This window comes from Triturus cristatus, chromosome 10, assembly GCF_964204655.1.
Source record: "Triturus cristatus chromosome 10, aTriCri1.1, whole genome shotgun sequence".
NCBI lineage: Eukaryota > Metazoa > Chordata > Amphibia > Caudata > Salamandridae > Triturus > Triturus cristatus.
The window spans coordinates 537,145,824-537,172,216 of record NC_140593.1 but is presented as its reverse complement, the minus strand read 5'-3'; the positions used below and the strand labels follow the sequence as shown (position 1 = coordinate 537,172,216).

Here is a 26,393-nt window from a genome sequence, read left to right as displayed (position 1 = left end):
AAGGGCACGTGAACTATGGCACTAGCACAGTTACTACAGTCTTCTTTCGCTTGGCATTGATGAATACCTTTATTTGGGGATTTAGACCTAGCTATAGCACCCATAGATGATCGCTTATGATCTAGAAGTGTGTCTAGCGACAATCTTTTTTCTGTGAGTTGGATTTCATGAACTAGCAGTGATTCCGCTCTCAGCAGAAATGCATCAAGAGTCCCCTTTACCCCCCTCCCTACCCCTGCAGGTGTCGCCTTCCGCTTACTCATACTGGTAATTGTTTAAATTAAACAACAACTTAAATATACTTTAGAACCTAGCCTAGCATAATCAGACACTGCACAGAGCACTAACGAATAGGCTAAAATCTACAAAGGCACTGACTCCGGGTCGGTTAATCGACTGGTGTGTTCTAACTCCATGCCCCGGACTGTCCTCCTATCAAGACGGGGCTCAACCACAATATACACAAATCAGTCCGCTTTTACCTCTCAGAGACTTCCATTCGTCCCTTTCCAATTGTCCCAAATATGAATACACGGGGTGGCCCAGCCCGGCCTCCTCCGGCCTTTGACGGGCGCGGACGAGCCCTCTCTTAGCCCTGGCTTTGCCCGGGCACGCCCGCGCGCGGCGCGCGCTGCGGGAGCCCTGGGCGACCTTTAAGCGCCTCCTGGCGCGAAGCACGGCGTCAGCGGCCGCAAAGGATGATGGGTATTGTGGTCTCCTCGCTCCCCCGGCGTTAGTACAGGAATGGCGGCCCTCGGCGCTTGGCGCGCAGTCCTCTGTCCTCTGTGGGCAAAAACAGCAGACAGCACACCTGGTAATTGGCAGAAAAGGACTCCCGCGCTGCGGGAGCCCTGGGCGACCTTTATGCGCCTCCTGGCGCGCAGCGTCAGCGGCCGCAAAGGATGCTGGGTATTGTGGTCTCCTGGCTCCCCTGGCGTTAGTACAGGAATGGCGGCCCTCGGCACTTGGCGCACAGTCCTCCGTCCTCTGTGGGCAAAAACAGCAGACAGCACACCAGGTAATTGGCAGAAAAGGACTCCCGCGCTGCAGGAGCCCTGGGCGACCCTTAAGCGCCTCCTGGCGCGAAGCGCTGCGTCAGCGACTGCAAAGGATGCTGGGTATTGTGGTCTCCTGGCTCCCCCGGCGTTAGTACAGGAATGGTGGCCCTCGGCGCTTGGTGCGCAGTCCTCTGTGGGCAAAAACAGCAGACAGCACACCAGGTAATTGGCAAAAAAGGACTCCCGCGCTGCGGGAGCCCTGGGCGACCTCTAAGCGCCTCCTGGCGCGAAGCGCGGCGTCAGCGGCCGCAAAGGATGCTGGGTATTGTGGTCTCCTGGCTCCCCTGGTGTTAGTACAGGAATGACGGCCCTCGGCGCGTGGCGCGCAGTCCTCCGTCCTCTGTGGGCAAAAACAGCAGACAGCACACCAGGTAATTGGCAGAAAAGGGAGAGTCAATAGGCATGGGCCTGAGATTTGGGGAACGCCCCAGTAAACATCTTCCTACCCAGATAATTCCCTTTTGAGTGCAGAGGGTTCAAAGCAGATGTAAAAATCTCCGTCTACAATCACAGTTCTGTGTACAATAAGTTTGGTAGTAAGATAGTGGATTAGAAGATATTAGGACATGGGAATAAACAGTCTTGGAGACGCTCCTGCTATAGATATTAAATAAGCAAGTTTAACGTTGCTTCCATGGGAGATTTCTAGTCCCAACAAATTGGAAGAATCAATTGGTAACTGACTAACATGACAGCTCAAGAAAATGATTACCCAGAAGGACAAGCCGCCTGAGGGTCTCCCAGATTTAGATCTGCATTCTGGTTCATGAAATGTCCTGAAGCCTTGCCTATGGTAGGGGTCAATTTCCCAGGTTTCCTGGAAAATTATTATATCAGCTCACTCAATAAATGCCCCCCAGTCCCCTTGGCTGTGCTTGCTTCCTAACCCCACTACATTCCAAGAAACCAGAATAAGATCTGTCTGGGATGTATGACGTTACAACGCATACTTTTACAACGCATGCACTTACAACGCAATTTTTACAACGCAACATCCACTACAACGCATTCCATTACATCACATTACACTACAACGCATTTTTAAAAACTACCTTTACAACGCATTCCATTACATCGCATACTACCTTTACAACGCATACCATTACAACGCATAATATTACATTGCATTTAAGGTAAGTATTGGATAGTATAGGGGTCAAAATTACTATTCTTACTCCAGGGGGTGCAACAGTAGGGTAAGTGTTGGATAGTATAGGGGTAAAAATTACTATTCTTACTCCAGGGGGTGCAACAGTAGGGTAAGTGTTGGATAGTATAGGGGTAAAAATTACTATTCTTACTCCAGGGGGTGCAACAGTAGGGTAAGTGTTGGATAGTATAGGGGTAAAAATTACTATTCTTACTCCAGGGGGTGCAACAGTAGGGTAAGTGTTGGATAGTATAGGGGTAAAAATTACTATTCTAACTCCAGGGGTGCAACAGTAGGGTAAGTGTTGGATAGTATAGGGGTAAAAATTACTATTCTAACTCCAGGGGGTGCAACAGTAGGGTAAGTGTTGGATAGTGTAGGGGTTTTAATGTAATATTATGCGATGTAATGGAATGCGTTGTAAAGGTAGTTTTTAAAAATGCGTTGTAGTGTCATGCGATGTAATGGAATGCGTTGTAGTGGATGTTGCGTTGTAAAAATTGTGTTGTAAGTGTAGTGCGTTGTAATAGTTGCGTTGTAAAGGTTGTTCCCCATCTGTCTGCCATGACTGCCAGGTCAATAGCTGTTTGGATTGATAGGTAAGGTTGTTAAAAAAAGAAATTAATTTTAGTAAAGAGGCTTAAACAGTAGTAGATATCAACAAGGTTGATACGGAAATGTACATATTTTCATATAAGCTCATTGATTTATCTTCTGCAGGTGCACATCTCATTGAAGCCTGGCAACCATTCAAGCATGAGTGCATATTTATTGGTTAAATAAATGTGGAACTATACTAGTTTCATCTTTATTTTTTGGGGTATTTTGCTGCTTTTGGTATTGCCTCCACACATATAATACAAGTAACATTACACCTACAACAAACCAGGACTATTGGCTTTGTCAAAGGATGTTAGTTGGATGTTAGTTGTTTCTCGGCAAATCATTTAATCGCCCGTGCCTATCTAAAAATAAATGAATATGCCCTTGTTGGTGCTCATGTAAAGCACTACGAGTTTTGAAATATAGAACTGCAAAAAAATACAAGTTACATCAAAAACAGAGAACTGCTGCAGTGCCGATGCTGAGCCCTGGCAGGACCCGGCCCACTTAAAGCCCTGTGTTGTGTACATACCTTCTGCTCAACTTCGTATATTTCTCTGGGTGCAATAACAGCTACAATACAATAAGACATATTAATTGAGGTTATGCCAGAGAGAACATTCAATGAAAATGCTCGTAATTTCCATTGTTTTACTTGTTTTTTTAATACAAGTAGTACACATTGAAAACTAATTCTGTAGTCCGTGTAAACGGTGTCTGACATTCTCTTAGGCATTCGTTGTCGTTTTGTGGGTGTATTTTGTTTGGGGCATCTTTTCATGGGCTGTTGAGCTCCTTTTCCCACTCAAGTCTGCAAGCAGCGCAGTCTGCTTACTGCCATGTAGAGTGTTTGTCGGTCAACACTGCTAGGTGCGGGCACCTGGCGCAGCGAGCCCTGGTGGATGCGTAATGTTGCCAGTCTGAGGAGGGTGACAAATCCTGCCAGGGTGCTTATCTGCGGGTAAGTGGTGCTTTCATTGACATGCCATCGGAAAACCCTCGTGCACTGCAGTTCTTCAGGCGGGACACAGAGTGCAACGTAGGCGGCACACAGGGTTGCAGGAAGGGCAGCACAGGCCCTGTCTTTTGAAAGTAGAGGCACAGAGACAGACAGTAGCACAGACAGATCCACGGGATAACAGCACCGGGCTATGCAGAGGCGGATACGGGTATGCGGCACTGGCAGATGCTGGTGCAGGGTGGCACGCATAGACAGCAGGCGGGCACTGCTACCGTGAGGCGACAGAGCTATAGGCAGATACACATTCAGATAACCGCACAGGGGGGTGGACACAGGCACCAGGAGCATGCAGAAACGGGCACAGGCATGCTCACATGGGCAGTATCACAAGCGGAGACCTGCAAAGGGAGACAGGAGGTGACCCACGGGGAAACAACTGGGAGAGACTACAAAAGGGGGAACAACAGGGACCGCTTTACAAGCTGGCAACTGACACAAGGAGAAACAACACATCGGTAGTTGCACAAGGACACTCAGGCCATGTGTATGCATCATTTCAGTGTTCTCAGCACAGAGCAGAGGAGGTGTGGTAGGAGTAGATAAGATCAGACACTGTCAAGTCTCAAGTGGTGATCCACAGTGCCAGTAGAATAGGGGGGACTGGCAAACACATGCCCTCAAATACGTGCAGCAACAGGTACAGAAAAGCACTTGGATATACACAGACAATGTATTCTTTTGCAACATGTAGCCTTTTGCAGGGTGCTGAATCGCTTACCTACGTGGGTAGCTGTCTACACCATGTAAGGCTTGTTGACTTTATTCTGATCCTATGTGGGAAGTGTTTATCATGCGTGATGACCAGCGTGGAGCAGTTATCGTCTTCTGGGGCACAGTCCTTAGCAGGTTGATGAATGAAGATGTGTAAGAGAAAGATGCGCAGTTTGGGGTTTTTTGTAAGGCAGCTTTGAACAGCACTGCAGGTCCCTTTATGGTATTTCTTATGATCATCGTCCACTTGGCCGGTTACTGCATTGGGATGTCAATTCTGAGATATTTTGTTTAAGGTTTATGGCCCTGAGCAGTCACAGGTTGAAGGGAGGAGTGATGATTAGATCTGCTGGGGTGTGCTTTGTAAATATCACCCCATATCCGATTGTCATTGTGAAATGTTGTTGGGATGGAAAAGTCTTTCGCATGGTGACAGATGTGATCCCCTGGCCTGAGTGCCCAAGCTGCAACAATATCTAGATCCCTAGTGCCAATTTTTGGTTATGAGCTATCTTCAAACATGCGTGTGCGCTATGACCTAGGCCTGTCTCACGAATTGCAGTCTTGCTTAGTCTGGGAGGTTTGCCCAAAGTGCTAACCTTATAAGTGGTAAAGAGCTACTGCAGCATACAGTGTTTTAGTAAAGATGATCAGTATTGTTAGCATGCCTTTTCACCAGTGTAACTGGAGTGGGGTCTAGCAGCCCACTCATGTAAAGTTCGGCTGCTGTGGCTTAACTCATTCCTGGCCTATATGATATTAAGTTGCGCAGTCCCGCATACATGTGTGCATGCTGTGTTGTATGTGTACCTGTGAGTGGTATAATACATGAAGATCTGTGTGTTCCATATTGGAAGCCCAGGGTCTTGAGGAAGGAATGTGGAAGAGCCCCCCAGACAGATTTGTAGATTGCTATATTCCAAGAGCTCGATGGGACACACACTGGAGGAAGGTAGAGCCATGCTCTCCTGTACGCTTCAAAAGGGCTCTGTGATTCTGAAAAGGTCACTGTTCATTGGGGCCTGGGCACACTTCAAGAAAGAGATGGGGCTGATAAGGGAATCATAAAGAATGATACTGGGGGCCTTTATTAGCTTTTGATAGATATATATCAGTGAGGCTGACATTCAGGTTTGATCCACGAGTAACTCCAGTGGCTTGTGTTCTGGACCTATTTGGGTTGGAGTTGCTCCTGTTGTGTCAGACTACTTCTTGGGCAGAGGACAGGAGAGAGGAATGGGCATTTCAAAGGAAGCGCCCACTGCAACACGAACTTCAATGCATGAGACTCTACAGCCTGGATTTACTCATCTTTCCTGTAAAGCAAGCAAGGCAACTTGCTGCTCTGCATTGCATGGAAGTGAGAGAGCAGAAATGCATCTTATGCACTAAGATATGGCACACTTGTGATCTCTCATTGTGCTGGTGTTCTTTAGGCAGACTAAAGCAATGCAGGCACCTTGGCACCGTGGTAGGATTGTTTTGCACAGGAAAGTCATACCTTCCTACACACAAGCAATCCTTAGAGGCTTATTCCTCTTTCTATGTGTGTTGCAGACTGCAGCACACTTGCAAAGAGGAGACCTTAAGATATTCTATTGGGTAGGCGCACCATTTTGGCACAAACCCAGGTTTACTGCCTTTAGTAAATCTGGGTTTTCGTCAGAATGCATGGGTGAATACATGGAAATGCCCGTGCTCAACTCCTGTAATGCCTACCCGATGCAAAGGCGCTGCAATACGTTTTTTTACAAAGTGACACAAATTGATTTGTAAATCTCGACTAGCATTTTACGTTGTCGCTGCACCAAAAAGTAGCACAACTACGATGCAAAATATTAGCAAATCTGGGCCTAAATCATGTGTGTCTGGAAATGGATTATTAAAAGGGGAGCTGGAAGCTCCTAAATTGTTAACTGTCAAGCTGCTATCCTGGACTGTTCATGGGCTTGGAGAAACTCAGCAACATTTCTGCCTTGGGTGAGCAGGACTGGACAGCAAGATCTGCCAGTCTCCCACATGGGAGAGGGGACATCACCCAGGGAAATCAAAACCACCAAGCTTGGAGTATCAGTGTCTGCCTGACTGCTGAGACAAGAGGACCCTGTGCAGAGGAGGAGAGCTCCTGGAGGGAGCAAGGTCCAGTGGGGTATCCTGGTGAGTGGTACTCCATAACAAGGTGCAAGATAAACTGCTGTTGCACCGATCTGGCCATTGCCTGTGTGTGGACTAAAGTTGCCGACCCCACATACCAGAGGCAGCCGCCGTGAAGAGCAAGGGCTGTTGTTCTGGTGCACCATGTGGTAAGAAGAAGGGCTATTGGTGAGTTAGTGTGACCCCCAGAGGAATCAGCGGGTTCTGACCTATGCGTCCACAGCCCTGGTTGAAGCCGAGTGACTGCACTCGATCTACCAGCGGGATCAGAGAAACTTACCACATCATCCAAAGGAGCACTGCAGATGACCAGCCCAGGGGGACCTTGCTCTTCTTCATAGAGCTATAGCACTAGAACACTTTGACTTCTAAAAAAACATAGTGGGACTTCTTAGATATGAACTCGTAACGGAGACTAACCTAAAGTTAAGTATCATAAATGAGGACTAACCACTGCCAGTGGACAGGGAAATGGGATTGAGGCCTCTGCCTGGACAGTGCTGGACAGACAACTTTAGTCGGGCTGTGTATATTGTTTGTGCATGTCATATGTCACTTTTGAGTTTGTATATAAATACTACTTTTTAAATAAATGTGAGTATCTGGGTTGACATTCATTTATTGGGGTTGCTGGATGTATTTTGAGTCACAAGCCTATATTCAACTCGCACCTACCTTCCAAAGTGAAAGAAAACATAGAGGTGGGCGAGCCAGCAAATACATAGACCGAGCCTGGCCACAGTCAAGCCAGGGGTTTGGCCTGTCTCTAAAGCCCTAGCACGAGCTGAGCTATAAAAAGATTTTGTTTGTCAATCATCTAACAAAATCAGGTAAAAATGTGATAAAGATACTACTTTTTTTTTTTTTTATTATTTTTTTTTTAACATTAGTGTTTTGTTTTTAGGAAGATTTATTGAAATTAATTGTTTTCCAACCTTTCAAGAAGACCCAAATACCCTGATGATAATGCCACAAGAGAACCAAGAAATGGCTTTGTCATGTAGACTGTATGTGGGCGATGTCATTACATGGGAAGCTTCATTTTTGCTTATTCAACAATATATAAATGGAGCTGTTTGTATAGCACACACCCTGAACAGATTATTTCCAAACTGGCGCTCCAAGACAGTGAAGCACTGTGAAATAAAAAGATTTGCCTAGGCTCACATACTTTGGTCAAGTGAGGAAGTGGGGGATTTGAAACAAAGGTTTTTTTGTTATAAATTGAGCAATTAGACCTCTAAGTGGATTTTGTCTTCAATTTCCAGTTAACATAAAATTTGCCCTGTTGAATCAATTTAACACTAGGGGCCTTATAACGAGTATAGGTGTTAATTATCGCACCTGATATTGATGAATAACAATACCAGGGGGTATGTTAGTTATCTGCTGCGAAAATAGCAGCCATTGTGAGTTTGTAGGCACTAACGTGCAGATTTTATTGTTTAATGCACCAAAATTCCAATGATACGGTAAATACCATATGCTTTCCCACTGTTAAATTTCGACAGGTTTGACCTGCCAAAATTTAAGGAAAGTTGAGTTATTTATCACATCTGATAATTATAAGAAACATTAAATACCTTTCAACTTGTAATTCCCACCAGTGCATAAACGGGTTTTTTCGCACGGGTCAGAAATACACAGACCGATTCGTAATCAAGCCCTAGATATGTGAAAATCCATAAGGGGAGGCAGTGCACATGCATTTTAGCTTGTGTTGGTATCCTTGGCTTCCTTTGCCTTCACAGAAACACACCATTAGGAGCTGCTCAACACCTAAGCGATGGCAATTTACAAGATTAGCAAAGCAGCCCACAGGGGATCCCCCCAAGTTCATAGGTCTCCATCAAGCACATGCAAAGTGCAGGTCATCTGTTTATGGTAACCCGGTCATAAACATATCAATGGAAGGCCTAAAGCAAGAGCAAGCGCATGTCCTATCTGCTCTGTATCACTTGGCTGGACACTTCCGGTGTTTCAGAAAGCCCACACTCTCTAGGGGCCCGGAGAGCTGCAAATGACGTCAAAAGACTAATCTATATAACCTTTGCCACCTTTAATTGCTGCAGCTTGACCTTTTAATCTGAGAGTGAGGAGGGGAGTCATGGGAGGCAGAAGAAGGCATACAAAGGCTTGACTCCTTTTGGGCTCGCAGTTACTAGAGAACCTCGGGTTGCACCGTAGTCCGTCATCGCGCACGAGCCTTCAGTGGCTTGCCCAGCTCTACGTTAAACATGTTATAGCAGCTAGCAGCTTCGGTTTTCATTCCTGAATCCTCATTCTAACATTCAGCACGCCTAGGCCAGCTGGACTCGGATGCGTTTTTGTGATATTTTGCAGTTCCATCTCCAGCAGCTGTCGCGCACTTTAACCATGACATCATTAGCAGAGTAGGATCGCTGGAGTGGAAAATGGCCTGGTCGCATGCTACAGGGAGGGTACCCGGCAGGCGCGCAACACCCATTGGACTCAAAGGGCTTCAGCCCCCCCTCCCCCCCCCGAAATTTGACTCTAGTTGCGCCTCTGGTACCCGGTGGCTAATTTATTTTTCGCTTTGTGGTTTTATATAGCGAATACAAGCTAGAAAAGAGTCGGAGCGCTATACATAAAAAAAATTCTGCTACATACAAGCAATTTTCCATCATGATACTAACCGGAGGCGTGTGCTAGATTACATTGTGAGGATTACAGGATTAAAGACAGCCAGCAGTGCTTTAAATGGGCCGTTACGGAGTACAGGTGTTAGCACCCTGTGGTTGCGACAACCTGTCTCCACAGGACCTGCTACACTTTATGTTCCTCTGTAAATTCTATGAAGTACCTCAGAGACATTTTTTACTCCCCCTCTTAAAGAAGCTTAATTTTAACCAGGTTCGCCCAGCACTTTTATATTTACAGCTGTTGAAACCAGACTGTATAATCTTTATTGTAGGCTTTCTGAAATCTTTGGTGAGAACCAGGGCCTGCCTGGAATATTAGTTATTTCAGGGGGAGGAGGTACTCATAGTTTTAAGGTATACCTCTTATGTGTTCTCTATTTTTAGCACAGAAACGTACTTATTGTACCTGCCATATTTTATTTGTAATCTTTTATGGCTATGGACTGTAAATTATTTTAATGTACTTTTTTTATGGGATGTGTATATACATTGTGACTTTTATGGTTTTCACATTGTAAAACCGAATAAAGTTTAATGAAATGAAATGTGTACTGGCACTTTTTTATTTTGAGAGGGAGAGTACCGGCACTTTTCAAGAGAAATGCAATACTTTTAATTGGAAAGTACCGGCACTTCTCAGAAACGTCGATTTTTCCATTTCAAGTGCTAACAGTCAAGTAAAAGAGTAGAGAAGTATCATATAAAGAAAGAAAGTTGCGTATTTTGTAATTTCCAGATGGGTAAAATTTAGGCTTGGTCGGTTAACTTCGCTCCGTTCTCGGAGTTTGCGGAGTTTTCTGCACTCCGCGGAACTCGCAGAGTGCAGAAAACTCCGCGGAGCGATGTGCAGCGGAGTTTTTTCCCCACTCGCGATCGCGAAACGTAAGTTTGCGATCGTGAACGGTAAGTTTGCGAACGCGGGCTGCCGCTTGGGTAGAATTTCCACCCGAGCGGCAGGAATACCAGCACAAACTACAGTTTTCATTGCACTCCGCCACTCGCGGTACTTCGCAGAGTTTTTTGTAACTTTGCGGAGTTCCGCGTAGCAAAACTACGCCCAGGCCTGGTAAAAATCAACTGAGCCCGCATTCAATATGGTGCTTCCGATCATCCACCATTTGATTCGAGCATGGAATGCGAGCTTCTGTGAAGGTGGTTGAAAGTAATGAATGGTGAGAAAACAAGCAGGAGTTATGTGTACAGCATATTATGGCCTAAGCAGGTATAAGAACATTTAGAATAGGAATTTCACATTTCAGAGGGCATGGAACATAAATTCCTTATGCTACATAAACATAAAAACGTTATATTTGCATGCTTAGGTCCAAATATTATATGTTTTTCTGGCTATATTTGCTCCTCCTGCACACTAAGGGTGAGTTGCTCCAGTGATTCTAAGAGCAAATCAAGAGCACCATTAACATTAAATAGCACAAGACTTGGCATTAATGAAAATTAATGGTTTCCAGGATTATTACACTGGGGAGTGATAACATTTTGGAAGTTGGTTTCAAAGGGTGGATTGAACAGTGACTGGAGAATTTACGCTAAAGGGCAGGAGTTCGGTGGCAAGGTAGGCACGGTTTGTGAAGTTGAATCTACTTGCTTTTGACCAGTTGCAGCCTGTGTGGTGGTCTCTGGCAACTGGGGTTTCCCTGAACCCAAAGTTGGTGCCATTATTTGATAAGTGGTAAAATTATAGACTTTTGACCACAAATCTTCGCAAATTCTTAGTATCCCTTGGACTAACTGATCAAATCTTGACATTTGCTACTAAGCTGTACTGTGGCTCCAAACCTTTCTATGTGGTGTACATGCCATGCCTTTTTTCGTGCCTTGGTAGTCTGCATTAAAAAAAAAAAATGTATGTATATGGACTCACGTTCCCTTAACTTGTAAATTACGCAGAGACTTATAATACTAATACACACTTTATCCTGTGTTTTGTTTTATTTATTTTTTCATATTTTAGCAATGTTTTATAAAGCACTAGCTAGACCTGGCAAGCTTCAAGATGCTGTGCCAGAGTCCAGAATACGCATTTATTCGGCATATTTGCAACAGTAGTATCTCTTTCATCAGACTTGATAGGCAAGCTAGGATTTTAAAGATGGTTTGGGGGATAGTAATTGGTGTGCATGGGTATTCTGAGTAATACAGTACCCTCTACCATTACACAATAAGGGTATTACAAGTCACCTCAAATGCTTTGAATTTATAAAGGAACCTCTAGAACATTGGTTCTTAACCTGTGGTCCGGGGACCCCTGGGGGTCCGCGATGCCTATTCATGGGGTCTGTGACTGCTTAGAAAATCAAATATTATTTGCAGATTAATAAAGTGTATATAAGTAAGCAAAATGTAAAATAGAAAATCTTAAGATGTAAATATGAAGGAATTTGAAATTGAAGGGTAGAAATGTGGTTGGTATTTTAAGATTGATTTTTAGGAAATGTGCAAGTGTATCAAATGGAATATATTATGGCTGATGAGTGGCCTCAAATGAATTTAGAGAACCACCAATCTTCCTGTTACAATTTATATTTTGATTTTTTTGTTTTAAATGTTTGTGAATTAAATAGAGTATTTCCCCATTTGTGAATTGTTTGAATGCTTGTGTCTGTATTTTTGTTTTGCAGTTCAGATCATCAAAATTACTTAGGCAGGTGTCCCAGGCATCCAGTAATAACTCCAGTAGGGTCCCTGGATTCTAATAATGATTCAGTGGGGGTACCCAGATTCTAGTAATGATTAAATGGGGGTCACAGAAGTCAAAAGGTTAAGAATCGCTGTTCTAGATGATTTGCAATATCCTTATAATGTACTGCAAGGGGTTCTGTATCGCACATATCATCTTCTTTTGATGACATTACAACTCACATATTGTTATAATCAGCAACGTGGATGAAATCTAGCTGCCACAGTGCCACTAATAGAAAGCTAAATTCATAGGACACATCTGCATCTTTCAGAGGCCTGTCCTCCTCTTTATAAAAAATATAGTATGTTTACTAACTTCAAATCACCTATTGGGTAACTTGAGAAGGTAAATGTCAGTTGTCATTTTAGAGTTACATACAATATCTTACCCTATCTTGTACATTTTAAGAGTTGTGTAACTCAGTTATATAATGCCTCCTTGCATATTCAATCTGTTACTTTATCATGTCACTTAGTAGCACTTTGATGTGGTCTTATGGCAGCGTAAATTGTTAACCTTGAAGTTGTAACATATAATTGGGGGGCTGGGGGTGCATCATATTAGCTTTGTTCATGATTTGCAAGAATAACTCACTCTTGGTCAGAGTAGAATATTATAGTCTTGTTATGCTTCCTGAAACTTCTTCAACTCTTGCTTATTATTTTTATGGCTGGTCTTAGACAAGACCCTTTGATTTTTCTAAAATCATATGTACAATATCATACTTACCACTGCAGCATACAGCATGGGGCAATGGGTTAGCTCACTTCAGCCATTGACTAACTTCACTGTGAGTTAGTGCCTTCGCCCCTTTCAGAAAGAGCACAACCACACACAGAATAGTCCCCTTAAGTGCCAGGGACTTGCTGCAGATTAATCTCTGGTCCTTGTAAAAGTGAGTCATTGTTTGCAGTCTAGAAAAGAGCCCGTTTAGTCTAACTGTGTTTTAAGTAAGAAGTAATTGTACATTTCGATAATTTGCTAAACGTAGACTAGGTGACAGAATCTATAGGGCTATGTAAGTCCAGGGCAGAAGAATTGTCCTTTAACGCGGATCTTGAAAATATAGTAAACCAAAAGTGTCTGAACTACTTTCAAAGAGTCAAGTACACTTTTGTTATTTCTTTTTATTTGACGTGTTCCCTGCCTCAATATGCGTGAGAACTCATCATTTTTCCAACATAAACAACACACTGAGATTAGAGTGTATCGTTTAGTTAAGTATCCCTGTTCAACACAGAGACTTTTAGTATACATTATGTTATTATACTCTGGTTTTAATCCTTTACTGGTTTGAGTATTTAAAATCTCTTTTTATTGAGAACAGTCTTCTTACAGTTGCAGCTGCTCCTACATTCATAAACGCATTAAATTCAGCAAGGGCAGCAATAGGGGCTGGTTCATTTTTGAAAGGTTGTCAGAAGATTTGGGTTTAACATTTAGCTGTATTATGGACTTGTTTATTAAAATGGTGTTTCTACTGTATTTTATTTTTTATGAAGAGACAATTTGGATGGTAATTGTTTTTGTGGACTTGTTAAGTTCAAATAAACATAATTGAATTGAATTAACCCCATGGATGGCACGTAGTCACTCAGTGAGGAAGGTAGCTGCCCATTAAGCTCCACTCCAAGAAGCCTTGATAGCTCTTCCAGGAAGGACTTGCATGACTTGTAAAACGCCTTACGGATTTTTTCTATCTATGTATCTATCTGTCTATCTCGCAATATCCATATTTCTATCTGTCTTGCTATCTCTCTATCTCTTTCTCTCTCTCTCTTTCTATATCTCTATTTCTTTCTCTCTGCTTACGTAAATGTATGTGGCCCTGTCTGAGATTTAACACTTGCATCTGTCAGTGAAAATGTATGTGTGACCCAACCTCCTGTATGTCTATAGAGGTACCTGGTGTTTAATAAAGTACTTGGCACAAGGGTTCGTCATATTGTACAAAGGTGGACCCTTGACATCTAAACGGTTTTTACTCCATCATCTGATCGATCAATGCGTGGTTTATATGTAAAGAGTCATCCGAGTCACAAAGAATGTCATAAATTCAAGGATATGTGGCGTATTTGTGTCGTTTACCTATACGCTGTAGAGATAAAAGTCTAGTTACTTTAGCCATATTCCTTCTTGGTGTGTGCCTGTTTTCCCTAACCCTATGTGTGTAGAATCTCGGCACTGCAAAGATTTTGCATGTGCAGGGTCAGGAAATCTTAGATTTACAGGAATATCTGTGGTTTCGTTTTTTCTTGCTTGACATGATGCACAACCTGCATGAAAATCAGCAATTTAATGCTGCATTGTCCAACACTTTCTACAACTGTAACACCTGGCTTCCTCCACTGTCCTAGTCCACAGTTGCAGAAGAGAGTGAGAAATACATGATATGTGTTTATAAGCTTTCATTTTCTTCAGTGGTGCTGGAACAATTTTCAAAGTGGGGATGCTGCCATTAATAGTACATCACTGAACTCTGAGGGACTGTGAAAAGTCCACGTTTTGTACAAAGAACAAGTGTAGTAAATAAGCCATGCCCATTCAGCAAGAGAGCAATAAGGGTGTGGTAATTTTGGATTACACTGTCATAAATGCATATTACGAAAGCATCTTATTGTCTTAGGTAGCTTATTGTCATTTACCGTTAGCACTTTTTTTTATTGGAATGACCATTAATTATGAACAGTGTTACTGATAAAACTATATAGCCACAAACAATAATGTGCGTTAATCGGATTTCAGAGAATATTTGTCATTTGGGAATCACCAAGTAAAGTGTCTTGAATTGGTTTGATCCTATTAAAATCTTTGTTTCCATCGCAGTTTAGAATTACCAAAAAAAGTGCTTAATTTGTGGTTTCCTACGTGCTGACATATTTTGAAATATTTGTACAGTTCATTTATAGGTATTTAAATGTTGTTGTGTGTTAGAGGAAAGGCTGAAGGATGCTGTTTTTTTTAACATTAGACTGTTACATTATTCACTTTACAAAATTCACTTTGCAAACAGAGAATGAAAGGTAAGCACCTGTCTCAATGTTAAAATAATATTCAGCAATTTGTCAGAAGATAAAGGGTGACGTTTGACCTCTGCCTTTGAATGCACAGCAAATAGGACGAGATAAAAACAAAATGTAAAGGCCTCTTTATTACTCATCCAGGTTCCAAACTCCAGCAATTGCTTTTCCCTGAGCACATCTCTGATGGTTCTTCAATCACACCCTTTGCACAAGTGGTACCCATCACTGACGATATTGTTTAAGTTCTGCAGACCAAGGAAACAACTGGTCAGTGCTTGGTTATTTATAACTTTGGAAAATCATCACTAAATCATACATTTTTGAATTTTTCTTTGTCGCTTTTGGCGTGTTGACATATTATTGAATCAGGACCAGAGCATTTTTCCCTCAAAAGGCTTTCGGGGTCTTACTTGTAGTGGTTATGAATTTTCTACGAGGTCATGTGTGTTTTTTAAATTTAGTCAGGCCCGCTCTTGGAAGGTTGGACATTGTACCCCCTAACTTGTAGTATTGAACTACCTTAATTGTATCAATGTGACTCCTGGTGGGCCATCTTTTATTTTCTTAAAGATGGTGCCGGGACTTCACAGGGTATTTATTGAAATGTACAAAGTTTTGAAATGTCTCTCTCCCTATACTTCTGCTTCCCTTCTAGTTTTTCATTTTATTTCAAAACTCTGAAATCACTTCTCACTTCATCATAGCACTTTCATTTCCCTGAATATGGGTGGCCTGAAATGTTCTCAATCCGCCATCCCTAAATATTGAAACTTGAAATAATCTTTTTCGTCTGTAGTTTCCTTCATAGAATGCTCTGCCCAAGCCAGAGTTTCATTTTGGTGCTCAATCAAGAATAACCTTTCTAGCTGGTTTCATCGATGGTTGGAGGCGAAGTGAACAGGGTAGAAAGAATACCCATGACCGTATTTATTTTATTTATTGAGAAGCAATTGCAATTCGACCCAGAAACCTTGTACACAGTAATCGCAGAATATATGGACTGGATTGGTTGAGAGGTTACCTATAGATATGAGGGTAGTGTCGGACTTTAGGAAGGGTTCCAAAGGAGACAATATAGGCTGAAGTATTTCACAAACCGCAGTTGTAACTCACAGTTGAGTAGGTAAGGTTAGAAAGTTGTGTCCCTAAGGTTGAGGTTATTCCGATGAAGGGTGGCAAGGAGGTGGATGGAAGACCACCCCCTCCCTAGAGAATCCTGTCTGCTTGGCAGGAAATTCTATGCTGTGGAGGGAGTTAAAGAACTCCCTTCACAGCACTGAAGATTTGACTTTTTCCAGAAATGTGTTTTTGTATTTCGGAAAATATACTCCCTAACTAGGATTCTGCCTTGCATGGTGGACAGAGGCATGGGAAATTAGTGATGGTTGCTCTGCCCTCAGTACGGCCGGCAGATTAGAGGCTTACACCCAGGGAGCCAGTGAAGGCTCTGCCAAAGTATACACCATGCCCCTACCCCGAATAGTACTGGAAAACCCCATGTATTGCCAAGCTGTTGCACAAACTTTGAATGCGGCCTTAAGTCTCCTACTCTGCTTCAGTATATTTGAATGTGTGTGGTTTGCAATCGTAAATATCAATAAATACAAATTAAATTCATAATTTGCCCTATTGATAGTATCCCCTAAGGCATATTTCCAGTGGGATTCTATCAAACTTTAATAAATGCATCCTTTTGTAATTAACCATTTTGAAAATTCTGTATAATAAATTTACAGCCAGTACATATTGCTACATCCGTGGGATACATATTTTCTACTTCCTGGTACGAGCCTCTTGTACGAGCCACCTCATGCATCTCAGCTTCCGACAGGACAACATGCCTGGTAAATTATCTTATTAACAATATAATACTTTATCACATAATCGCATATAATATATTTTTTGTGATTGTGCTATGTATCGGTGAGATTGTTTTCTTTGTCAGGGGCTCAATCAGAATTATGGGGCTCATTACGATGGCGGAAAAATAGCCGCCGGCGGTGGCGACCGTTCCGCAATCGTCACGCAATCGTCATGAGATTTACCCCCCGCCACATTATGATGGCAGTGGGTATCTCGGCAGATGGAAAGTTCGTCCTCCGCTTTTCCGCCGGTAGCAATCGTCACAATTGCCTGGTGGAGCATTCAGCATGCACACAATGGCGGCGGAACTGCCTGGCACAATTATGATGCCGGCGGAAGCCAACCTTTCCGTGGCGGTTGAACCGCCATTGAAAGGCTGTCTGAGAATGTCTTCAGGGGCCCATTGCGGGGCCCCCTTGTGTTGGGTTAGGTGTGGGTGCACTGGGGTGGTACCCATGGTACCCCTCTACATTTCACTGCACCAAGTAGCAGGCACAGTGTAGTGCCTTTCACATAGTGCAGTGAAACGCACAAAATGTCTTTTTAACATCGTGGCGGTGCTGCTGTCAGCAGCCACCGCCCAATGTTAAAGGTGCAGAATCCGATCGCAGCGGTGGCGGTCCCATCATAATTGTATGTGCAGGACAGCCGTACGCATGGCGGTCGGACCCAATCACCACTGCGGTGACGGGCGGACCAAGTCCGCTCGCCATCGTAATGAGCACCTATGTCCTCTAACAGAAAACAGTCTGGTAACTCTCTGCTTATGTCGTGATATTTCTAAAGGGCATATGATAATTGCAGGTACCAAAAATAAATTCTTATTTTCTCAGTATGTCAGCTGGTCAAATGATTCCTATGATGATTGTATTGCCCGTCCCATCGTTGCTGTGGATACGTTCCATGCATGTATGACTGATTTTGATTTTCAGGCACTTAACTTAAAGTTTATGACCCCACTATATGGCGTGCGGGCATCCTTTACTCCAAAGTTTGATCCTTTTGAGGGGCTAGTGGCCAATCATTCAGAACTCTTATTTGCATGTATGAGATAGTGTGATGCCCCTATATATTATCGGTGAATGGCCATTGCTAGTAGAGTGTGGGGATCCACATCCCGCTTCCTGAAGAAATCATAAGAGACTACAGTATGAGGTATTTTATAGGAATTTTGGGAGTACATTGCCACTCTTCCCAGAAGAACATCAGTAGATTCCTTCATTGCGATGTCTTCCCTAAACCATACCAGTTTCTGCTCCGAGTTATTTTCTTAGAATTTGTTATTGTTTTTGTAAACTATTATCTCCCAAATATATGAAAAGCTCCTTCAAAATCTGAAAACGACAATTGAGCTTGGTGACCTGAAGAAAATGTGATTATTAAGGTTGAGACTCATGTTGGCAAGAATGGTGAATGTAGGTGAATGAGGATAGTGTCAGAGTAATCAAAGAATTGTTGAATAGAAAAGAAGTAGGTGGTAGTTAACTGCAATAAATGTCGACAGCACTTCCCCTTGCTCCAAGCATTTGAAATCAAACCCATTGTTATGAGCTGTAGGGTTGACCATGACAGAGGTTATGATGGTGAAAGATACCACAGGGCTGGGGTATCCAAAGAGGCGAAAGGTATTTAATGTTAATCTCTTCGGAAAGGATCATCTAGATAGTGTTTTTGTTATGCGGGGCGAGTGAAAGATGAGAAATGAAAGTTGTCACATGTGGCAGGCTTCAGGAAAGGCGTTTTGATATGGTAAAATGTAGCAGCACGAGGAGTTCTTGAGGCTTCCAGACAAAATTAAAATTGCATGGATCAGGTGTAGGTTAAGAGCTGATGGTAAAAGTGTCCATAGAAGGAGTCCAGAAATGTTCAAAGGGATCTTGGGTGTGTAGTATAGTAAGGGGTGCCGCTTTCAAGCACGTGGGGGGCATGAAGAAGAAGAGGGCAAGTATGGGTGTTGATGGCAGCTCTGCATGGACCAGAAAGAGCCCATTGATAGTGGAACTTCCATCTTTTCATTTCGTTTTAATTGAGTATTGAGGGGAAGTAATGAATACAGTTCGCCGACCTTTTCTTTTTTTAGGTGGAATTTAGGGAGGTTTGTGTAACGGTTCACCTTTAGGACTTTCAAACATTTGACACCACTCTTGATTGGCTTAACAACTATTGGACATGTGGCAAAGACACCCTGCGCTTGATAACCTTTAGTATAAGCCGCATATTTCTAAAAAAAATAAGTCAAATTCTCGCAATCCAGATGTTTGTGAACCAACATCATGGGAATCGCAGTGAGAACTAGGCCTGGGCGGTATATTCCGTGCTGCTCGCGGAATTTGGGTAATTTCACGTTCCACAGAGAACGTGGAAATGCCAAAAATTCCGCGATCAGCGGCTTCGCGGAATTTTTTGCTTGTTCACGCTTTCAAAATGCGTGTTTGCAAGATATTTCCCCTCGAGCACGCAAACCGCGTTCGCGAACAGGAAAAAAGCATCGCGTACGGGCGGAACAAGCAATTCCGTGTGTTCGCGGAATTTCTACGTTCTCGCAGATATTTTTTACCGTTTTGCGGAGCTTTGCGTAGTGCGACTACGCAAATTCCGCCCACCCCTAGTGGGAACTGGTGAGCTGAACCAGTGGACTTTTAAAAAAAATATATATATATTTTTATTAATAATCATTGACATTTACATACAGTATGAAGGATTAGGCTAGAGTGCAACAGTGGTGACATACAGCATTCATTGAAACAACAGTATTACCCGTTGGAAGCTATGGGGAAGTGACCATATCAGGTTCAGCTCCACGGGGTGGTACACACAGATTCCCCCTATAATTATTCCACGGGTCCCAGATTTTGGACCATTTTCGAGGGCAACCTCGAGCAATATAGACCTTCCTTTCCCTGAACATGCACCAATCGAGGTCTTTTTTCCAGTCTGAGAGCGTGGGTGCTTGAGCTGCTCCCCAAAGCTGCGCTATGTTCCTTTTTGCTATTGTAAGCCCCAAAGTGACCGAGAGTGTTTGGTGACTGTTCAAATCTGTGGCTTCCCAAATGTTGAGAAGGCATCTACGTATCTCCAGGCAGAGAGGAACCGCAAGAACCTCGCTAATTACCTCATGTATTTTTCCCCAGTAGGCTTGTATGTAAGTGCAGTCCCAGATAATATGTATGAACATGCCCAACTGGGTGCAACCCCTCCTACACTCTCCTCCTCCAGCCACTCCCATATGTAGCAGTTGGGGCCCTGTCACATAGACTCTGTCACTATTCTTGGGGAGGAAACTGCTTCCTGCCATTCCTCGTCGTCAATTATCATCCCGTCATTTACCCATTTTTGTCGCAACGCGAGGAGGGGGGGGTCTTCCATGTTGTTTATTAGCTTTTTATATATTAGCGAAATGGTCTTCTCTGGCAAGTGGCCTTCAAGTATTCTGTCCTCTAGGGGAGACGCATCAGGGGGGAGGAGCCCGCTGGTAGGAGTGAGCGAAGTGCATGACGCACCTGTATGTAGCGAAAACGCTCCGAGTCTGCTAGTTCATATTGGTGTTGCAGTGTGGCAAAGGGTTTGATCCCGTTCTTATCCCAGAGGTATTGGATGCGTGAAATCCCTATTAGTTCCCACTTGTCAAATCCTTTCGATTTCCACAAGTCTCCCAGCCGTTGGGAATCCCACAACGGTGTGGCCAGTGTGAGCTTCATCCCCCAACCCATTGATCTATTAGCAGTGTACCACACAGCAGTAGAATGTTTAGTACGGCCTGTGAGGGGATATCTGCCTGGCTTGGAATACAGCACCCGATTGAAAGTTCCCCCAGGAAGGAGCCACCTGTCCATAGAGTACCCCGGGACGTCTACACGACCATAGGTACTGTGATTTATAGCCACGAGGTGCACCGCCCAATAATATTTTTTGATGTCTGGTAGGCTGATTCCACCATCATACCAGTTTAGGGTTAATTTCTGCAGAGCTATTCGCGGTTTACCGTCCCATAGGAGATTATGTTGAAGTCCCTTAATTTCCCTAAAGTATGCACTGGGAACAGGATCAAGCGAATTTTGCAAAGCGTATAAGAATCGAGGTAGGGACATCACAGTGGACTTTTGTTAATATAGCCTTTTCTTTATTTTCGTTAGTTGCTGATACTGTGCCTGAAAGATGATGGCCACATGTGCGCATGATGTTTTGTGTTATAACCCTAAGTTTGATAAGAGTTGCATGCTAATAGTAAAGGACTCGACCAGGTCTTACACAAAATTCAGAGAAATTGATACATTGGCCGGGAACATGTACTTATTTGTAAACCGACATAGCAGAGCATTTAATGCTCAAAGATGTACAGAGGCAATGACCTTCCCAAATCATTTGCTTGTACAGTAGCATTGAAGCTGATGGCACATATATAAAAACATATCATGTGACAAAGGACACTGCTCAGGAACGATTTTTCAAGGACCCTTCTTATGCTGGACTTGTTTCATGTGTGCGTTTCTGACAGATTATTAAAGTGTTTGTGTGTGGTAGTACGAATAGATATTTATATGTAACCTCTAATTGAATTATCGGTATGTCTAGCAATGAATATTATCTCACAAAGGTGATGCTTGAGTGCCATTTTAATTCTCACACGTAGATGTGTCTTTTTGGTGATTTGTAAGGATTCACTTTTTTTATTTCTTTTTTGTAAACATAACCCTGTGTGCGGGTATGGGGGCTGTCGGGGTTTCGACTGGCGGGCGAGGGGTGTTGGCTTCCAGGAACGTCGTCTTCAGTCTATCAAAGGCGTCCAGATCCACCCCGTCGGGATGGGGACGTTTGCGCGGTTTCTCATGGGAGGGGCCGTGGGATCCTCTGGAGGTTTGGAGGCCGAAGGCCCCGGGGCGACTTCCCTCGAGTCGAGGGTTGAAGGCAGCATTGTACCAGGTCCATCAATCTCTTCTCCAGATGTGCCACGATGTCCGAGATCGCCCCTACGATGAAGGCGGCTACCGCGTCACAGAACTCGACTGTGACCGGGAAATATCGGACCTCCTCGTCCGCCTCATAATATTCCCCATAGTCCTCCATACTAGCAATTACACTAGACCAAAGCTGGCTAAAAAGGGGGAAAACCAGAGAAGCAAAAGGTGGCCACCCACCAGGTAAGAGGGAGTAAGTACCTGGGAAATAGAGCGTTCCCGCAGCCGCCACAAAAAACGTAGAAGAGAACGGTACAGCACAAATACCAACCAACCTGGAAAGTACGAAATACAGCGATCTTTAATCGCGCAAGGCAACAATAACAAATAACACTAATAACGAGTGCAAGGAAAAAGGATAAGAAGGGAAGCCAAGTCCCCCATACTTATCTGGAGGCTGCAGCAGCGAAGAAAGAGGAAGTCCATCGGAGGGAGATACCGGTTATGGCATCCGGATGTCCCTGATTGGATGGACGGGATGGTTCCAGAAGTTTCTTGTTATCTGGACTCTGGGAAATGTAGTCCAGTGTTGATGTTTTGTTGTTTTCACATAGCTGCTGTGAAAAATAATGAAGAAAGAATAGCCTAATTCTCGCCTCCGTGGACTGACATAGAATGAATTCTAATTGTGATACAGGAAAAAAGAAGGGATGACAGTATCTATTTCTGAACTCTCTAGAAGTGAGGCTCATTTATAAAAATTGCTTAATATAGTTAAGTCTTTGGCCATCTGTGCCAGGAAATGGGGAAGGGGAAACGCTGACTGTACCCAGTGGGTGTATATCAGTTCACATTGCTTAAAGAAACTTCCAAAGCTTTCTTTTTACTAACGTTCAGTGAGAGGCGTGGTGCATTCAGCTTTAGATCTTCCCCAAGGGAGTTTGTGGTTCATAGTAGAGCTGCAAAGTACGTCTTTCTTTGCATGGACAGTTGATTAGCTCAGGGTATTGTCAGATGGGACCTTCCAAATGCCTTCCTTTTGCAGTCAGTTCAGTTCAATAAGCTTTATTTCGATTTAAAATGCAATCATAAGAGCATTAAATTTAAAAGAAGAACCTCCCAACAAGTCAATGCAATACACAATCTTCAAGTTCATTACAATGGATTAATAGACAACTCCTCTAGTTTTTCGTAATCTCATTGCTGCCTTCAAAAAGTTAAGAACACGGAATAATGTAAAGTGATCAGTAGACATTTTTAAAAACAGTAATGCCACCCTTACATGTTTAAACTTAAGTTTCTTAAGCAGATCTTTCAGATACTGTCTCCTTGGCCCGGCATAAAAAGAGCATAAAAATATAAAGTAAAGGGTGTCCTGTGGAGATCTATGATCGCAGCCACAGGGCCCTTTATCACTAAGTTATCAGTAAAACCCTCTGGCACTGCTAATAAAAAGTGGATAAGACCAAATCTAAAACGGGTCATTAAAAATCTTTCATGTGGGTTAAGTACAAAAGACAGATAGGGTTCTATACCAGTGGTTGTTTTGACCAAGGCATGTTCTCTCACAGTCCGCTTTAAGAGTTTCGCCTTTTCACGGGTGGTAACCAGAAAATTAGGATGCAAGATCTTTATACTCCCCTTGTCGCTGGGCCTAATTGTCTGGGGTGCACTGTACAGTTCCTCACGTCCCAACTTCATAAAGGTGGTTTTGACGTATCGCAGCCACGGGATTCTGCTGCTATGATCCAAGTTCAAGCAGTCCAATAAAACAGATTTTGTTAGTCCAGGGTCTTCATTGAGCCAAGTTTTAAGCCAGCAAAGGAGAGGTCTGATGGCCACCAAGTCAGAGATATAGCTGATCCCCAACTTCTTTTGCAGTCATGTTGCAGCTTGACCTATGGCTTTTTTCAACAGCCAATGCAGCAACATCTATTCCTTCTCAAAACCCCACTCACATCTATTTTTTCTGCGCACATGGCAAGGAAAATCATTCCCTTTTTCGAGTACACGCATGATCTCGGGACCATAGATAACATTAACTCTCAAGTTGTTGTTTTTTTTTGTTTTTGTTTTTTAGTTTTACATAGCGCGAACTCAACCCGAAGGAATCGGAGCGCTTTACGAGCACCAGTGGCTTTACAGAGGGGGCACATTCATTTTGTTAGGCAGGGGAGATTATGTGATTTGCCCAGAATCACAGGATGTTGAGCGTCTCTGCCGAGACTCGAACCCTGTTCCCAGCTTCGATACCGATCACTCTAGCTGTTAGGGTGCAAGTTCGCCTGCCGATGAGAAACATTCCGCTGCTGTTTTTAACCAGTTGTCCCTCGCTTCATATTTCTGCCTTTGTTCTGCATGTCCTAGGTCTGATCAAGTGAGTCTGTAGGGGCCTGGGTTCCTTAAGAACACATCACAACCATGTTTAAGCCTGTTACTGACAAGTCTTCTGGTGTGTCTTTATCAGCCAGCCATATATACATACCCCAAACAATAGTGCTAAGAAGCAAAGCCTGTTACAAACTAGAGCTTTATAGAATATTGAAAACAACACATGACCTGATACAGCTGGTCACAAACATCTCGATTGCCCCATCAATGACTTGTTCATGGAGACTTGTTCATGGATACACTGGCGCGATGATGAAGTGGACACTCTGGCCTAAACGTGAGTGTATTTTGATTGTGCCAAAGACTTAACTACTGATAAGTTTTGAGAGACCGGTTTATTAGAGTGACATCTCCGCTTTGAAATACATTCCTTGCCTCGAGGACATGACTGTCCCCACCATGACTAACTAAAAGGCGGTGTTATAAATCAATAAGCGTGGAGCTATCCATTGTTCACCTCTCTACAGAGAGTTCATGTGACAGTGGGTTTTAACTTATGTTAAGTTCTTTACAATATCACTCTTTCCAGGAGTGAAAATCCAACTAGATAAGTAAGTGGAGCAAACCGTATGGATCTGTATGAGAATGAAAGCCTCAGACCATGCGGTCCATTTCTAGATTTAGCATGACTTGGCTTTTTTCAACCAAAGACGACACAAAGTGCTTCATGTTTGTATTGTATTTGCATGTATGTAGGACCTCATACCCATTTTGAGGGGCCAAGAGCTATGGACTACTGCACGCTATAGTGTGCATTATGCTTGGTTGGAAGTGCAGAGGTTGAAGTATGGCCGATGTGCGAAGGGTTTCCGGTTGTGCATGATGAACAGAGTTGTGTTTTTATTGCCTTTGATGTATGTTACTGCGCTTCGGCATGTAGCTTACCTCCGATAAATGCCACTAAATCTGTTTTTCACCATGTTGGGCTGCTAAGAGGCATCTTTCCTCTTTTTCACCTCTCTCTGAAAACTGCCATAATCCTTGTTGTTCTGAGCTCCCTCCTTCAATATTGAAGAGTGTACATTGCATAATAAATACATCTTTTAGCTTGAATGAGCCCGAAATCAGGCCATTTTTGTTTGGCTTGGATCGCTTCAAGCACATTAAACTGCTGTGCAGTCCCCACAGAGACTTCCTGTGAAGGAAAAGGCACATTTCCAATCCCTGGAAATTCATAGAGCTTTACATGGCACAACATCAGACTACTTGGCCAAGCTGTATGTCTCCTACCATCCGCAAGTAAATCAATGAAAGTCTACTTTTACGCTGTGCTTAGCTTGTGTGAATAGACCCTTGTATAAAAGACAAAGGTCGGGCCTACAAAGCAGACTTTGTAAAGAATAGACCAAAATGGCATGTCCTCTTTACACGTGGCACTAGCCGGGTGCCTGCTGTGGCTGGTATTGGTTTTATCAGTGCTTTCTGCTGATGACCTTTGCATCTCACTGAGGCACGACTAGCACTGGTAAGCTCATTTTCTGTTCTTAAGTTTTTTTTCCTTCAATTTCTTATTAAGTTTTAACAATGTCAGTCATACGAAAAGTGCTTCCCTTGTTATATGTCCTGCTCGGAGCAGATTTCCTTTTCCCCGCCTCCCGTCACTCATAAACCCATGGACACTCAAGAATTGCCCAAGGTGTAATGTGCCCCTTGAAAAAAACTTTCCCCATGTAATATGTAGAGCAAAAAAACAAAAGGTCGGGGCACTAGAAACCTGCACCAGTCAATCTGGTATTCTATGGTATACTTGCAAAGGTGCGGTGCAAAGAGCCAGGGGCGTGACCTTCTTACGTCCCTATTATTTGGCGAAGGCCAAAAATGCAAGAAGCAGGAATGGCTCAGCACACAGCTATGGTTGTAAGTAACAGACAATTGTATACGTCAGTAACTGAAAATGAACAATAACACGTCTCCCGAAAGATTCACAACGGACTTTAGTTTCTTAATTGTTATTGTTATTTTGGATTTATATCGCGCCCAATCACCTGCAGGTCTCTAGGCGCGCGGAAATCGATGGTAACAGACAATAAACTTGGCAAACACAGAATGAGAGGCACTATTTGGTCTAATTTACACCCAGGGTTCTTTTAAACAGCAATGTTTTTAGCGTCCTTCTAAATCGCAGAAGATTCCCCTCCCTGCGCATCACCTCAGGTAGTG

General features: G+C 43.3%; 1 protein-coding gene across 1 annotated transcript in view; it reads left to right on the top strand.

The window, feature by feature from the left end:
- The first annotated feature begins 3,597 nt into the window (after positions 1-3,597).
- Positions 3,598-26,393, top strand: part of GALNT11 (polypeptide N-acetylgalactosaminyltransferase 11) — a 319,722-nt gene continuing 296,926 nt past the window's right edge. Inside the window, exon 1 of the mRNA XM_085632014.1 lies at positions 3,598-3,772. The gene's annotated coding sequence lies outside the window, so the exon portion shown is untranslated. The remainder of the gene's footprint in view (positions 3,773-26,393) is intronic.